Source organism: Cherax quadricarinatus, chromosome 23 (assembly GCF_038502225.1).
Source record: "Cherax quadricarinatus isolate ZL_2023a chromosome 23, ASM3850222v1, whole genome shotgun sequence".
Classification (NCBI taxonomy): Eukaryota; Metazoa; Arthropoda; class Malacostraca; order Decapoda; family Parastacidae; genus Cherax; species Cherax quadricarinatus.
The window spans coordinates 17898236-17915037 of NC_091314.1; the positions used below are offsets into that span (position 1 = coordinate 17898236).

Below are 16802 nucleotides of genomic sequence, written 5' to 3' on the forward strand. Positions count from 1 at the left end.
CTTTATACAATGCAAGAACTATACATGCCAGATAGAGAACATCCTATACAAGTGGTTAATACCACGGATTATACCATCACTACTCCTCCTCACAGGACTCAACGAATGACTCTCCCACAAAGGGTCCGTCGCTTTATTCATAAAGATGATTACCCACGACCCATGATATTGAGCAACCTCCCTGTTGAAGAGGATTGGGTACCACCAGAACCCTTCTATGTATACTGAAAAAAATCATCACCCCCAATTAGGGAGACATCTTATATAACTTTCTAATGTAAAAATTATGCTATTTACTATGGCTGGACACCACCTGTAAGAAGCCATTGTCACGAACTTTATAAACTGGCCAGAAAATTATTGCCTTCCTTGTCGCATAAATATCCGTTGTGCAATAGAAAGAAAAAAAAAAAAAAGCAATTGCAACCTGTATAATTACTACCAATTCAGAGTCATGTACTTATATATCTGTTATATCTATGTGACTCTGATGGGTTAGTCTTATACCCCTTATATAAATATATTATCATTTCACGTACACTTTTTAAATTGCACCAAAGTGGTTGGGCCACTTACCTTTATATCCTACCTCTCACCCCCCTCCCACCCTTTTCCAATATTTCCATCCTTACCCATCCTTCTTCCTTCCCCATCTCACCAAAGCTCTGGTCTGAACAAGAACAAGAACAAGAAGGTGTCATTACCATTGAGAAAAGATTCTCTATTGTTTCATAAGAAAATTTTTTTTTTTTTTTCCAAAAAATTTGCGACATAGAATGACAGTTTCAGAAAGGGGCTTGTGACAGTCAAAGGGTTAATACAGTGGACTCTCAGGTAACGGCGGCATCGGCTAATGCCAAACTCGGATAGTGGCATGTTTTTGCATCAAAATATTGGCTTGGTTAACTCCCAAGAACTCAGTTAAGGACATTTGTCCCAAACGTGTCCACGCGGCCTGAGCCCATGTAAAGCCAGTGTGCCATTGTTCACAACCCAAGGAGGATGATTCCACGCATATATGGGATATATTTTGTATTATTCCAATGTTTTTAGTGCTTGTAACTGCTAAATAAGCCACCGTAGGCCCAAAGAAAGCTTCTAGTGCCAGCCCTGTGGCAAAAAAGGAAAGACACACAATAGAATTCAATAAAAAACTAGTAACCAAGTACCAAAATGGAGGAAGAAGAGAGAGGGGTGAATGTACCTTCTGCAGTGATTCAGTGATTCTATGATATGTACGATACTAAAGCAGCAGGTATCGATAAAGGCTATAGTGCCAGCCAGCAATAAAGTGTAGAATTAACAGTGTAGCAAGTAAGTTAAGCAAGTAAGTGATAGAAAAACGACATGAAAGTAACTCTCCAATGTTGTTGGATGTGTATCGGGCCGCTGAACATACACTGGCCTACTACGTACCTTCCACCACCCTAAACCTCTGCCAGCATCTCCTCCATCAAACTGACTAATTAAACTAACATCTCCTCCAAGGTAAGTGTAAATATAAAAGTGTAAGTATAAAAGTAAATTTATTTATTAACACATCGGCCAATTCCCACCAAGGCAGGATGGCCCAAAAAAGAAAAACTCCATCACTGTCTTGCCAGCGGGGTGCTTTACACTACAGTTATAAAACTGCAACATTAACACCCCTCCTTCAGAGTGTAGATACTGTACTTCCCATCTCCAGGACTCAAGTCCGGCCTGCCGGTTTCCCTGAATCCCTTCATAAATGTTACTGTGCTCACACTCCAACAACACATCAAGTATTAAAAACCATTTGTCTCCATTCACTCCTATCAAATATGCTCACACACATCTGCTGGAAGTCCAAGCCCCTCGCACACAAAACCTCCTTTACCCCCTCCCTCCAACCCTTCCTAGACCGACCCCTACTCCGCCTTCCCTCCACTACAGATTTATACACTCTCCTAGTCATTCTGCTTTGTTCCATTCTCTCTACATGTCCGAACCAGCTCAACAACCCCTCCTCAGCCCTCTGGATAATAGTTTTGGTAATCCCGAACTACGAATTCTCTGCATTATATTACACCACACATTGCCCTCTGACATGACATCTCCATTGCCTCCAGCCTTCTCCTCATTGCAACATTCATCACCCATGCTTCACACCCATACAAGAGTGCTGGTACAACTATACTCTCATACATTCCCCTTTTTGCTTCCACAGACAAAGAATTGGTGAAGCAATGTAAAAAGAGAGCAAATGAGAGAGTGGGTGAGATGTTATCAACAAATTTTGTTGAAAATATGAAAAAGTTTTGGAGTGAGATTAATAAGTTGAAGAAGCCTAGGGAACAGTTAAAAATAGGAGGAGAGTTGTTAAATGAAGAGTTAGAGGTATTGGGAAGATGGAGGGAGTATTTTGAGGAATTGTTGATGAAGATAGGGAGGCTGTGATTTCGTGTATAGGGCAAGGAGGAATAACATCTTGTAGGAGTGAGGAAGAGCCAGTTGTGAGTGTGGGGGAGTTTCGTGGGGCAGTGGGTAGAATGAAAGGGGGTAAGGCAGCTGGGATTGATAGGATAAAGATAGAAATGTTAAAAGCAGGAGGGGATATAGTTTTGGAGCGGTTGGTCCTATTACTTAATAAATGTATGGAAGAGGATAAGGTACCTAGGGATTGGCCTAGAGCATGCATAGTTCCTTTGTATAAAAGGGGCCGGTGTGGCAATTATTTTTGTCTTTTTTGTTTTCCGTCAGATTTCCTCCAGTTTTGGTGCACAAGACTAAGTGTTTTCTCTATTTCCTGTAAATATTTATCAATAAGATACCTCAAACAACAACTGAGAAAAGACTGAAAAATGACTGATTTACTGAAAATGCCCTTTGGCAGGTTGCTTGTCCTATATGGGACGACGTAAGGCTGTTTGGACACTTGGTGCCGAGAGAACAATGCTAATACGAATTTCTAAAGGTATAATTTCCTCTAAATATCTTATCTTTATTTCACAACAAAATAAAGTTTGTTAGTTCTTGGAATGTTGCAAAAAATCTGCCCTTTACTCCCACATAAATCCCAAAATATTTGGAATACTTCCAAAAGTGTTCCATTAGTAATTAGAGAAATCATTATTTTACAATTCTGTGAATATTATTCCACTTAAGTGTGACTTTGTCAATGGTCCAAGTCGGACCGAAACGTCGTCGTAAGCTTCTCTCTTTTATGTGCGGGTTATTTGTGTATCGAACATTTCTGTTAATTTGAGCTCAATTTCAAGGTACTTTTCATTGTGAAACCAATCAAAATCATCTCAATTTCTGTAATATGTCTTCCATTCTATAAAATAAGACCAGGACAACTAGAATACAATCATAAATACCTTATGAAAATGCAGTGCAAATTCGCTGTTTTAAACCAAAAACACGGTCAAAGTTTTTTTTTCTCATTACGCACTGTGTGCTGCAGGATTTTCTTATACTGTGCACACTGACCACATACACCATGTTGGAGGATCTCACCTTCAAGGACCATAACATTGTATCAATCGCATCAGGATGGATAATGAGAACCTTCAAAACTAGGGAGGCCAAGCCCATGATGACACTCTTCAGGTCACTTGTTCTATCTAGGCTGGAATATTGCTGCACACTAACAGCACCTTTCAAGGCAGGTGAAATTGCTGACCTAGAAAATGTACAGAGAACCTTCACGGTGCGCATAACGGAGATAAAACACCTCAATTACTGGGAGCGCTTGAGGTTCCTAAACCTGTATTCCCTGGAATGCAGGCGGGAGAGATACATGATTATATACACCTGGAAAATCCTTGAGGGACTAGTACCGAACTTGCACACGAAAATCACTCACTACGAAAGCAAAAGACTTGGCAGACGATGCAACATCCCCCCAATGAAAAGCAGGGGTGTCACTAGCACGTTAAGAGACCATACAATAAGTGTCAGGGGCCCGAGACTGTTCAACTGCCTCCCAGCATACATAAGGGGGATTACCAACAGACCCTTGGCAGTCTTCAAGCTGGCACTGGACAAGCACCTAAAGTCGGTTCCTGACCAGCCGGGCTGTGGCTCGTACGTTGGTTTGCGTGCAGCCAGCAGGAACAGCCTGGTTGATCCACCAGGAGGCCTGGTCACAGACCGGGCCACGGGGGCGTTGACCCCCGGAACTCTCTCCAGGTAAACACCCATTCTTTCATATGTAGGCCTACCAGCTTACTCTTGCTAGATTTGAGGGTAGTAGAATTTATGAGTACTAGTACGTCAAAAACCCTGGCGCATAAGCCGTACTAGTACGGCTGAAACCCCGAAAGGGTTAAAAATTACCTCATCTCCCAAAATTAACTAAACAAATGCTGATAATCATTCAACCGGTTTGAAACCACTCAGTAATCCTTATTAACTCAAGATAACTAAATCAATCTAAAATATTAAGACACACTTAATCCTTTCAGTGTCGGTCCCGTAGTACTATGCCAACATTCTAGCACCTTCAAATCTAACGGGAGAAAGCTGGTAGGCCTACATATGAGAGAATGGGTCTGTGTGGTCAGTGTGCACAGTATGAAAAAAAACTGGGGCACCCACACTGCAATATGGGAACGCCATTTTAGTACGCCTTGTTTACCATGCCTCGTGGTAAGAAACTCCTCACTCCGCAGCGAATTGGGACACTCTTGTTCCTAAGTGATAGTTCAAACATAGATGGAAGTGTCAGTGAAGGTGAATTTCATGGTTTTGAGCAGTTTGTGACCAAAAGTAATGCCCAGGATACTGGTAATAGTGATGAAAACCCAGACGACCCTCAACCTTTCACCTCTGGTGCTGGGCCGTCTTGTTCGCGTTCAGTTGTACCAGAACGAAGAGGAACCTCATATTTTCCCGTGTCCAGGACTCACATGTGAGCAGTGGTGATGATAATGATAGTGATTATGATATCCAAGCTCTTGAATACAGTTCCAATAGAAAGAGTGAAGTGGAATATTCTCCAATGAAGCATCAGTATGTACAACGCTACATGCATTCTGGTAGTGTGCCATATGCAATTCCAAGGGGAAGGAGTACATCTCAGAGTACATCCTGTGGCCATACAACAGGAACAGACAATGAAAATCACGATGATATTGTTACAACTGGGATGGATAATGTGCATGCGCCATCAATGGTAATGGTGCCATGAGGCACCAGCAGCGGCTCATGCTGGTAGCCATGCCGCTGACTCAGCGCAGGTACAACAAAGCCCACCCTCGCCCACCACACCAACCTGCACAACCACAACCTCCACAACCACAACAAACTGTCAATATCGAGTACCCACCAGCAGACCGCATCTGGGATTGGCAGCAAGATGCCAATATTGTTCCCAATCCCCATCACTTTGATGAAAGTCAAAGTGGAATATAGCCATCTTGTACACTTGCATTCAGTGGACAAATGTGTCATGGAAATTGGGTTTGTTGATTGTGTTCGCAAGAGTTAGAAGTGGTACATGAAACTCTATTTCCATCTTCTGGACATTTCCATGCTCAATGCTTATAATATAAGATGAGGACCAGAAACAAACCACCATATGGCAAATTTTGTTTGTTTGTCATCAGACAAATATTATTCAAGTACCAATAACAACACCTGCAATAAAAAACTGCCTACGAACTGATCACCAACTACCCTCTTTTCTGAGGCCTGGTGATCACTACCTAATACAAGTGCCTCCTACTAAGAAGAAATGTGCTCAGAAGAGGTGGTTTGTCTGCGCACATACAAAAAAAAAAAAAATGCCCACAAAAATGCAGACACTCATTTTATGTGTGAGGAGTGTAAAACACCACTGTGCATGACACCATGTTTCAAAGAGTTCCACAAGCTGCAGCACTTCTAGGAACATGTATATATGTATGTATGTATGTATATATGAATGTATGTATGTATGTATGTATATATGAATGTATGTATGTATGTATGTATGTATGAATGTATGAATGTATGTATGTATGTATGTATGTATGTATATATGTATATATGTGTATTATATATATATATATATATATATATATATATATATATATATATATATATATTTTATTATCACACTGGCCGATTCCCACCAAGGCAGGGTGGCCCGAAAAAGAAAAACTTTCACCATCATTCACTCCATCACTGTCTTGCCAGAAGGGTGCTTTACACTACAGTTTTTAAACTGCAACATTAACACCCCTCCTTCAGAGTGCAGGCACTGTACTTCCCATCTCCAGGACTCAAGTCCGGCCTGCCGGTTTCCCTAAATCCCTTCATAAATGTTACTTTGCTCACACTCCAACAGCACGTCAAGTATTAAAAACCATTTGTCTCCATTCACTCCTATCAAACACGCTCACGCATGCCTGCTGGAAGTCCAAGCCCCTCGCACACAAAACCTCCTTTACCCCCTCCCTCCAACCCTTCCTAGGCCGACCCCTACCCCGCCTTCCTTCCACTACAGACTGATACACTCTTGAAGTCATTCTGTTTCGCTCCATTCTCTCTACATGTCCGAACCACCTCAACAACCCTTCCTCAGCCCTCTGGACAACAGTTTTGGTAATCCCGCACCTCCTCCTAACTTCCAAACTACGAATTCTCTGCATTATATTCACACCACACATTGCCCTCAGACATGACATCTCCACTGCCTCCAGCCTTCTCCTCGCTGCAACATTCATCACCCACGCTTCACACCCATATAAGAGCGTTGGTAAAACTATACTCTCATATATATATATATATATATATATATATATATATATATATATATATATATATATATATATATATATATATATATATATATATATATATATATATATATATATATATATATATATATGCACATATATTTTTTTTCAACAAGTCGGTCGTCTCCCACCGAGGCAGGGTGACCCAAAAAAAAAAAGAAAATCCCCAAAAAGAAAATACTTTCATCATCATTCAACACTTTTACCACACTCACACATTATCACTGCTTTTGCAGAGGTGCTCAGAATACAACAGTTTAGAAGCATATACGTATAAAGATACACAACATATCCCTCCAAACTGCCAATATCCCAAACCCCTCCTTTAAAGTGCAGGCATTGTACTTCCCATTTCCAGGACTCAAGTCCGACTATATGAAAATAACCGGTTTCCCTGAATCCCTTCACTAAATATTACCCTGCTCACACTCCAACAGATCATCAGGTCCCAAGTATCATTCGTCTCCATTCACTCCTATCTAACACGCTCATGCACGCTTGCTGGAAGTCCAAGCCCCTCGCCCACAAAACCTCCTTTACCCCCTCTTTCCAACCCTTTCGAGGACGACCCCTACCCCTCTTTCCTTCCCCTATAGATTTATATGCTTTCCATATCATTCTACTTTGATCCATTCTTTCTAAATGACCAAATCACCTCAACAACCCCTCTTCTGCCCTCTGACTAATGCTTTTATTAACTCCACACCTTCTCCTAATTTCCACACTCCGAATTTTCTGCATAATATTTACACCACACATTGCCCTTAGACAGGACATCTCCACTGCCTCCAACCGTCTCCTCGCTGCTGCATTTACCACCCAAGCTTCACATCCATATAAGAGTGTTGGTACTACTATACTTTCACATTCCCTTCTTTGCCTCCATAGATAATGTTTTTTGACTCCACATATACCTCAACGCACCACTCACCTTTTTTCCCTCATCAATTCTATGATTAACCTCATTCTTCATAAATCCATCCGCTGACACGTCAACTCCCAAGTATCTGAAAACATTCACTTCTTCCATACTCCTCCTCCCCAATTTGATATCCAATTTTTTATCTAAATCATTTGATACCCTCATCACCTTACTCTTTTCTATGTTCACTTTCAACTTTCTACCTTTACACACATTCTCAAACTCATCCACTAACCTTTGCAATTTTTCTTTAGAATCTCCCATAAGCACAGTATCATCAGCAAAAAGTAACTGTGTCAATTCCCATTTTGAATTTGATTCCCCAAAATTTAATCCCACCCCTCTCCCGAACACCCTAGCATTTACTTCTTTTACAGCCCCATCTATAAATATATTAAACAACCATGGTGACATTACACATCTGTGTCTAAGACCTACTTTTACCGGGAAGTATTCTCCCTCTCTTCTACACACCCTAACCTGAGCCTCACTATCCTCATAAAAGCTCTTTACAGCATTTAGTAACTTACCACCTATTCCATATACTTGCAACATCTGCCACATTGCTCCTCTATCCACTCTATCATATGCCTTCTCTAAATCCATAAATGCAATAAAAACTTCCCTACCTTTATCTAAATACTGTTCACATAAATGCTTCAATGTAAACACTTGATCTACACATCCCCTACCCACTCTGAAGCCTCCTTGCTCATCCGCAATTCTACATTCTGTCTTACCTCTAATTCTTTCAATTATAACTCTACCGTATACTTTTCCTGGTATACTCAGTAAACTTATTCCTCTATAATTTTTACAATCTCTTTTGTCCCCTTTCCCTTTATATAAAGGGACTATACATGCTCTCTGCCAATCCCTAGGTACCTTCCCCTCTTTCATACATTTATTAAACAAAAGTACCAACCACTCCAACACTATATCCCCCCCTGCTTTTAACATTTCTGTCATGATCCCATCAGTTACAGCTGCTTTACCCCCTTTCATTCTACGTAATGCCTCACGTACCTCCACCACACTTACATTCTGCTCTTCTTCACTCCTAAAAGATGGTATACCTCCCTGGCCAGTGCATGAAATTACCGCCTCCCTTCTTCCTCAACATTTAAAAGTTCCTCAAAATATTCTCGCCATCTACCTAATACCTCCCTCTCCCCATCTACTAACTCCCCTATTCTGTTTTTAACTGACAAATCCATACTTTCCCTAGGCTTTCTTAACTTGTTTAACTCACTCCAAAATTTTTTCTTATTTTCATTAAAATTTATTGACAGTGCCTCTCCCACTCTTTCATCTGCTCTCCTTTAGCACTCTCTCACCACTCTCTTCACCTTTCTTTTACTCTCCATATACTCTGCTCTTCTTATAACACTTCTGCTTTGTAAAAACCTCTCGTAAGCTACCTTTTTCTCTTTTATCACACCCTTTACTTCATCATTCCACCAATCACTCCTCTTTCCTCCTGCCCCCACCCTCCTATAACCACAAACTTCTGCCCCACATTCTAATACTGCATTTTTAAAACTATTCCAACCCTCTTCAACCCCCCCACTACTCATCTTTGCACTAGCCCACCTTTCTGCCAATAGTTGCTTATATCTCACCCGAACTTCCTCCTCCCTTAGTTTATACACTTTCACCTCCCTCTTACTTGTTGTTGCCACCTTCCTCTTTTCCCATCTACCTCTTACTCTAACTGTAGCTACAACTAAATAATGATCCGATATATCAGTTGCCCCTCTATAAACATGTACATCCTGGAGCCTACCCATCAGCCTTTTATCCACCAATACATAATCTAACAAACTACTTTCATTACGTGCTACATCATACCTTGTATATTTATTTATCCTCTTTTTCATAAAATATGTATTACTTATTACCAAATTTCTTTCTACACATAGCTCAATTAAAGGCTCCCCATTTACATTTACCCCTGGCACCCCAAATTTACCTACTACTCCCTCCATAACATTTTTACCCACTTTAGCATTGAAATCCCCAACCACCAATATCGTGTTCAGCTAACGAATGCATCGCATAATGTTAAATCTGCCCAACAAAGCATTCGAGTGTAAAAATTTTGGCCTGGCTAACGATAAAAAATTCACCCAACGTGATTCGTCCAGTACGCATCCACGTGTGGCCTGAGCGCACTTCAGCTGCCCCGTGTGTGCCAGTGTTTACAAGCCAGCCAGTGCGGTCGCATCTAAGCATACATTCAGCACATTTCATATTTTCAGTGTTTTTAGTGCTTGTAACTGCAAAATAAGTCACCATGGGCCCCAAGAAAGCTTCTAGTGCCATCCCTGTGGTAAAAAGGGTGAGAATTAGTATGGAAATGAAGAAAGTATGAAAGTGGAGTGTGTGTCTTGGAGCTGGCCAGGTTGTATACCAAACCCCAATCAACCATCGCTACTATCTTGGCCAACAAAACAGCAATCAAGGAAGCTGTTGTTGCAAAAGGTGCAAGTTTGTTTTCGAAACAGAGATTGCAAGTACTCGAAGATGTTGAGAGACTGTTATTGTTGTGGATAAACGAAAAACAGATAGCAGTAGATAGCATCTCTCAAGCGATCATATATGAAAAGGCTAAGAAGCTGCATGACGATTTAATTTGAAAAATGCCTGCAACTAGTGGTGATGTGAGTGAATTTAAGGCCAGCAAAGGTTGGTTTGAGAGATTTAAGAATCGTAGTGGCATACATAGTGTGATAAGGCATGGTGAGGCTGCCAGTTCAAACCAAAAAGCAGCTGAAAAATATGTGCAGGAATTCAAGGAGTACACAGAGGCTGAAGGATTGAAGCCCCAACAAGCATTTGTGACAAAACAGGCCTGAATTGGAAGAAAATGCCAAACAGGACCTACATTACTCAGGAGGAAAAGGCACTCCCAGGACATAAGCCGCTGAATGACAGGCTTACTCTTTTGTTCTTTGGTAATGCTAGTGGTGATTGCAAAGTGAAACCTTTATTGGTGTATCACTTTGAAACTCCCAGAGTGTTCAGGAAAAACAATGTCCTCAAGGCTAATTTGTGTGTGCTGTGGAGGGCAAACAGTAAGGCATGGGTCACTACGGGCTTTTTCTATGACTGGTTTTGCCATGTGTTTGCCCCCACTGTGAACAATTACCTCCTGGAAAATAAATTGGACCTTAAGTGCCTCCTGGTATTAGACAATGCTCCTGGTCATCCTTCAGACTTGGCAGAGTGAATTTCTGGGGACATAACCTATATCAAAGTGAAGTTTTTGCCTCCTAATGCCACTCCTCTCCTACAGCCCATGGACCAGCAGGTCATTTCAAACTTCAAAAAACTCTACACAAAAGCTATGTTTCAAAAGTGCTTTGAAGTGACCTCAGACACTTGACTGACTCAAAGAGAGTTTTGGAAAGATCACTGTAGTATCCCCAGTTGTGTAAACCTTATAGGTAAGGCTCGGGAGGGAGTGACTAAGAGGACCTTGAACTCTGCTTGGAGGAAATTGTGGCCAGAATGTGTAGAACAGAGGGATTTTGAACTGCTTGGGGCTAACCCTGAGAAGCCTATGCCAGTTGTGGAATCTACTGTGGCATTGGGTAGGTCCTTGGGGTTGGAGGTTAGTAGGGAGGATGTGGAAGAGTTGGTGAAAGAGGACAATGATGAGCTGCAAGAGCATCTGCAACAGCAAAAGGCCAGACCTGAGGAAACTGCTTCAGAGGAGGGGAGAGAGAAATTGAAGAAGTTGCCTACTTCAAAGATTAAGGAAATGTGTGCAAAGTGGGTTGAACTGCAAACCTATATGGATGAAAATCACCCTAACACAGCTATTGCAAGCTGTGCTGGTGACTATTACAATGACAATGTTGTGGCCCATTTTAGGCAAATCTTAAAGGAACACGAGGTACAGAGCTCTATAGACAGATCTGTTGTGCGACAGAGGTCCAGTGACTCAAGCTGGTCCTAGTGGCATTAACCCTTTCAGGGTCTGTGCCATAGATCTACGGCTTTATGTTCAGGGTCCAAACTGTAGAGCTCAGCTCACTCTGATAAGCAGTGAGCAGTAAATTTGGGCCTAGATATGAGAAAATACATCTATGTGATATGTGTGCACCACATAAAACAAATCCTGCAGCACACAGTGCATAATGAGAGAAAAAAACTGAGACCATTATTTTCGATTAGCCCTTTGACTGTTTACGCCATATAAATACGTCTTACACGCCACTGTTTCTGACATATTTATATGCATAAATTCTAGCGGCTTCAAATCAAGCGGGAAAGGCCTGGTAGGCCTAGATGAGAGAGAATGGGTCTCAATGGTGGGTGTGCACCCTGTGAAAAAAATCTGGGACTCAGCGGAGCATTGTGGGAACGCCATCTTGGTAGTCCATTTTCACCATGCCTCGCGGTAAAAAGTACCTCACTCCTCGGTGGATTGGAGGTCTTTTGTTCCCAAGTGATAGCTCTAACAGCGATGAAAATGTCAGTGACAGTGAATTCCAGGGTTTTGAAGTGAGTGTGACCGAAAAAAGTGCCCAGGATAACGTAATTAGTGATGAAAACCCAGATGGCCCACAACCTTCCACCTCTGGTGCTGGGTCGGCTTGTTCACGCTCACATTCACCTGTACCAGGACAAAAGAGGAAACTATTTGGTCGTGTACAAGACCCAGATGTTAGCAGTGAATGTGATAGTGATTTCAAGGTTATTGAAAGCAGTTCTAGTTGTGACAGTGAGGGTGAATATTCCCCAGTGAAGCAGCAGTATGTACGACGTTGCATGCGGTCTGGTGGTGTTTCATATGCTGTTCCAAGGGGAAGGAGAAACTCTGGGAGCATATCCCGTGGCCCTACACCACGACCTGATAGTGAAGATGACGATATTGTTACGATGGGTATGAATGATGTGAGTGAGGCAGCAGGCAGTGGTGGTGATAGTGATGGTGGCACGACCCATGTGGCACCAGCAGCGGGCCACGCTACTACCCACGCTGCTGACTCTGCACAACAACAACCGGCCTCACCCAACCCCACACTCCCACAACCTACACAACCACAACCTACACAACCACAACCTGCACAACCACAACCATATTACAATATCCAGAACCCACCAGCAGACCGCATCTGGGATTGGCAGGAAGGTGACGAGTTTGTTCCCAGTCCCCATGACTTTGATGAAACACAAAGTGGAATAAAGCCATCATGTCCACTTGGGAACAATGCTAGTGAACTGCAATGCTTTGAGTTATTCTTCGATAAACCCCTGATGGACATCATTGTCAGGGAAACCAACACATACTATGAATACACCATGGCAAATACAATTCTCTCACCATGATCATGGCTACACCAGTGAAAGGAGACAACTGTGGCAGAGATGTACCTTTTTTTTGCCACAATAATGCTTATGCCACATGTGTACAAGCACACTGTCACCACATACTGGGCAACAGAACGCCTGATTTCAACTCCAGGTTTTAGTGACATTATAGGTGTCAATCGTTTCTTGATACTGTTACGTATGTTACACTTTTCAGACAAAACCAGGCCTGACAGAACTGACAGATTATATAAGATCAGAAATGTGTTTATGTACCTGAAACAAAAGTGCTGCATGTATTTTTATCCCTTCAGGAAGCTTGTTATTGACGAGTCCTTGATTTTATTCAAAGGAAGACTCTCATTCAAGCAATATATACCAAGCAAGAGGAAATGCTTTGGTATAAAGTTATTTGTACTGTGTGATTGCAGAAGTGGTCTAGTTTTGGATATCATTGTGTACACTGGCAGTAATACTTTGAGAGATACCATGAAGTTATTGGGTATCTCTGGTGATGTGGTTAGAACAATGATGGAACCATATCTTGGTAAGAGGCATATGTTATTTACTGATAACTGGTACACAAGCCCCTTACTCAGTGATTTCTTACGAGTGAACTTGACAGATGTGTGTGGCACAGTGCGTGGTAATCGTAAACATATGCCAAGGTTCAACGCTGGCACTCGCAGAGATGAGGTGCAAGCCTTTGCTGCCAATGACATCATGGCATTTCGGTGGCATGACAAACGTGACGTCACATTGTTGATATCAGTTCACCGAAACGAAATGGCACACAGTGGCAGGCACAACAGAGACCAATGAACCCATTCTAAAGCCTGCAGCAGTCATGGACTACAACCTCAATATGCACTTAGTGGACAAATGTGACATGCAGATTGGGTTTGCCGATTGTGTACGCAAGAGTTATAAGTGGTATATAAAACTTTTTTTCCATCTTGTTGATATCTCCATGCTAAATGCTTATAACATATACAAGTTGAGGACCAACAAAACACCAAAATATGGTGAATTTTGTTTGTCAGTAATCAGACAAATAATCGCAAAGTACCAAGGAGCAACACCTGCAATAGACCAGCACCCACGAAATTACCAACACACACCATCTCGTTCTAGCAGCAGTTCTAGGAACGTGTTCAGTGACTGTACATATGTATATATATTATGGAACAATAGCAATAAACATTGGTTTGTATTGTTTGTTTGTGTAAACAAATTTTATACACAAACTAATAAAGTTTGTTCAGTTATTGTGTTGTAAACAATGAGTGTATATTTGAACAATGCACCTTACATTGGTCTCACAGGCCACATAAGTTACTTGGAAAAGGAAAAATATTGGCAAATACAAGAAACTTTTGAATTAGAGTAAATAAAAGAATACCGGGTGGGCGGCAGTCGCCGCTGTTGCCGTACGCACCTCACTTTCTGCCAACTTTGTGGCTCTATATCTCGGTAAGTACTGATGGTAAAAAAATTATTTTAGGCTTAAAACACTCAGTAAAATAATCCTAACATTTTCATAAGAATTTTTTTTTTTTTCGAATACAGTGGACCCCCGCATACCGATGGCATCACATAACGATTAATCCGCATAGCGCTTGCTTTAATCGCAAAAATTTTGCCTCGCATACCGCTTAAAAACCCGCTCACCGATTTTCGTCCGAGACGCGTCCAATGTGCGCCCTCAGCCAGCCTCACATGTGCCGCCGGTGGCATTGTTTACCAGCCAGCCTCCGCGGTAACATCCAAGCATACAATCGGAATATTTCGTATTATTACAGTGTTTTCGGTGCTTTTTCTGGAAAATAAGTGACCATGGGCCCCAAGAAAGCTTCTAGTGCCAACCCTACAGCAATAAGGGTGAGAATTCCAATAGAGATGAAGAAAGAGATCATTGATAAGTATGAAAGTGGAGTGCGTATCGCCGACCTGGTCAGGTTGTACAAGAAACCCCAATGAACCATTGCTACTATTGTGGGCACCAGAAAGGCAATCAAGGAAGCTGTTCTTGCCAAAGGTTTAACTGTGTTTTCGAAACAAAGATCGCAAGTGATGGAAGATGTTGAGAGACTCTTATTGGTGTGGATAAATGAAAAACAGCTAGCAGGAGATAGCGTCTCTCAAGCGATCATAAGCGAAAAGGCTAGGAAGTTGCATGAGGATTTAATTAAAAAAATGCCTGCAACTAGTGCTGATGTGAGTGAATTTAAGGCCAGCAAAGGTTGGTTTGAGAGATTTAAGAAGCGTAGTGGCATACATAGTGTGATAAGGCATGGTGAGGCTGCCAGTTCGGACCACAAAGCGGCTGAAAAATATGTGCATGAATTCAAGGAGTACATAGAGACTGAAGGACTGAAACCTGAACAAGTGTTTAATAATGATGAAACAGGCCTGTTTTGGAAGAAAATGCCAAGCAGGACCTACATTACTCAGGAGGAAAAGGCACTCCCAGGACATAAGCCTATGAAAGACAGGCTTACTTTGTTGATGTGTTCCAATGCTACTGGTGATTGCAAAGTTAAGCCTTTATTAGTTTATCACTCTGAAACTCCCAGAGCGTTCAGGCAAAAGAATGTCCTCAAGGAGAATTTGTGTGTGCTGTGGAGGGCAAACAGTAAGGCATGGGTCACTAGGTACTTTTTCTATGACTGGTTACACCATGCATTTGCCTCCAATGTGAAAGATTACCTAACTGAAAAGAAATTAGAACTTAAGTGCCTCCTGGTGTTAGACAATGCCCCTGGTCATCCTACAGATGTGGCAGAGCGACTTTATGGGGACATGAAATTCATTAACATCAAGTTTTTGCCTCCTAATACCACTCCTCTCCTGCAGCCCATGGACCAGCAGGTTATTGCAAACTTCAAAAAACTGTACACAAAAGCTCTGTTTGAAAGGTGCTTTGTAGTGATCTCAGAAACTCAACTGACTCTAAGAGAGTTTTGGAGAGAGCACTTTAATATCCTCAATTGTGTAAACCTTATACGTAAGGCTTGGGAGGGAGTGACTAAGAAGACCTTGAACTCTGCTTGGAAGAAACTGTGGCCAGAATGTGTAGACAAAAGGGATTTTGAAGGGTTTGAGGCTAACCCTGAGAGGATTATGCCAGTTGAGGAATCCATTGTGGCATTGGGAAAGTCCTTGGGGTTGGAGGTTAGTGGGGAGGATGTGGAAGAGTTGGTGGAGGAGGACAATGAAGAACTAACCACTGATGAGCTGATAGATCAACTTCAACAGCAAGAGGCCAGACCTGAGGAAACTGGTTCAGAGAAGGGGAGAGAGAAATTGAAGAAGTTGCCTACTACAAAGATTAAGGAAATGTGTGCAAAGTGGCTTGAAGTGCAAACCTTTTTTGATGAAAATCACCCTCACACAGCTATTGCAAGCCGTGTTGGCAACCTGTACACTGACAATGTTGTGAAACACTTTAGGGAAGTCATAAAGGAACGAGAGGCACAGGCCACTATGGACAGATATGTTGTGCGAAAGAAGTCCAGTGACTCTGAAGCTGGTCCTAGTGGCATTAAAAGAAGAAGGGAAGTAACCCCAGAAAAGGACTCAACACCTCAAGTCTTAATGGAAGGGGATTCCCCTTCTAAACACTAACACTCTCTCTCCCCTCCTCCCATCCCATCAATCATCACCAGATCTTCAATAAAAGTAAGTGTCATGTAAGTGTGCATGCCTTTTTCAGTTTGTGTGTATTAAAATTAACATTTCATGTGGTAAAAATTTTTTTTTTTCATACTTTTGGGTGTCTTGCACGGATTAATTTGATTTCCATTATTTCT

The 16802-nt window shown here is 41.8% G+C and overlaps 1 protein-coding gene across 8 annotated transcripts in view; it reads right to left on the minus strand.

Annotated features, from left to right (window-relative positions):
- Positions 1–16802, minus strand: part of gus (splA/ryanodine receptor domain and SOCS box containing gustavus) — an 843229-nt gene that overhangs the window by 265557 nt on the left and 560870 nt on the right. The window lies entirely within an intron of this gene.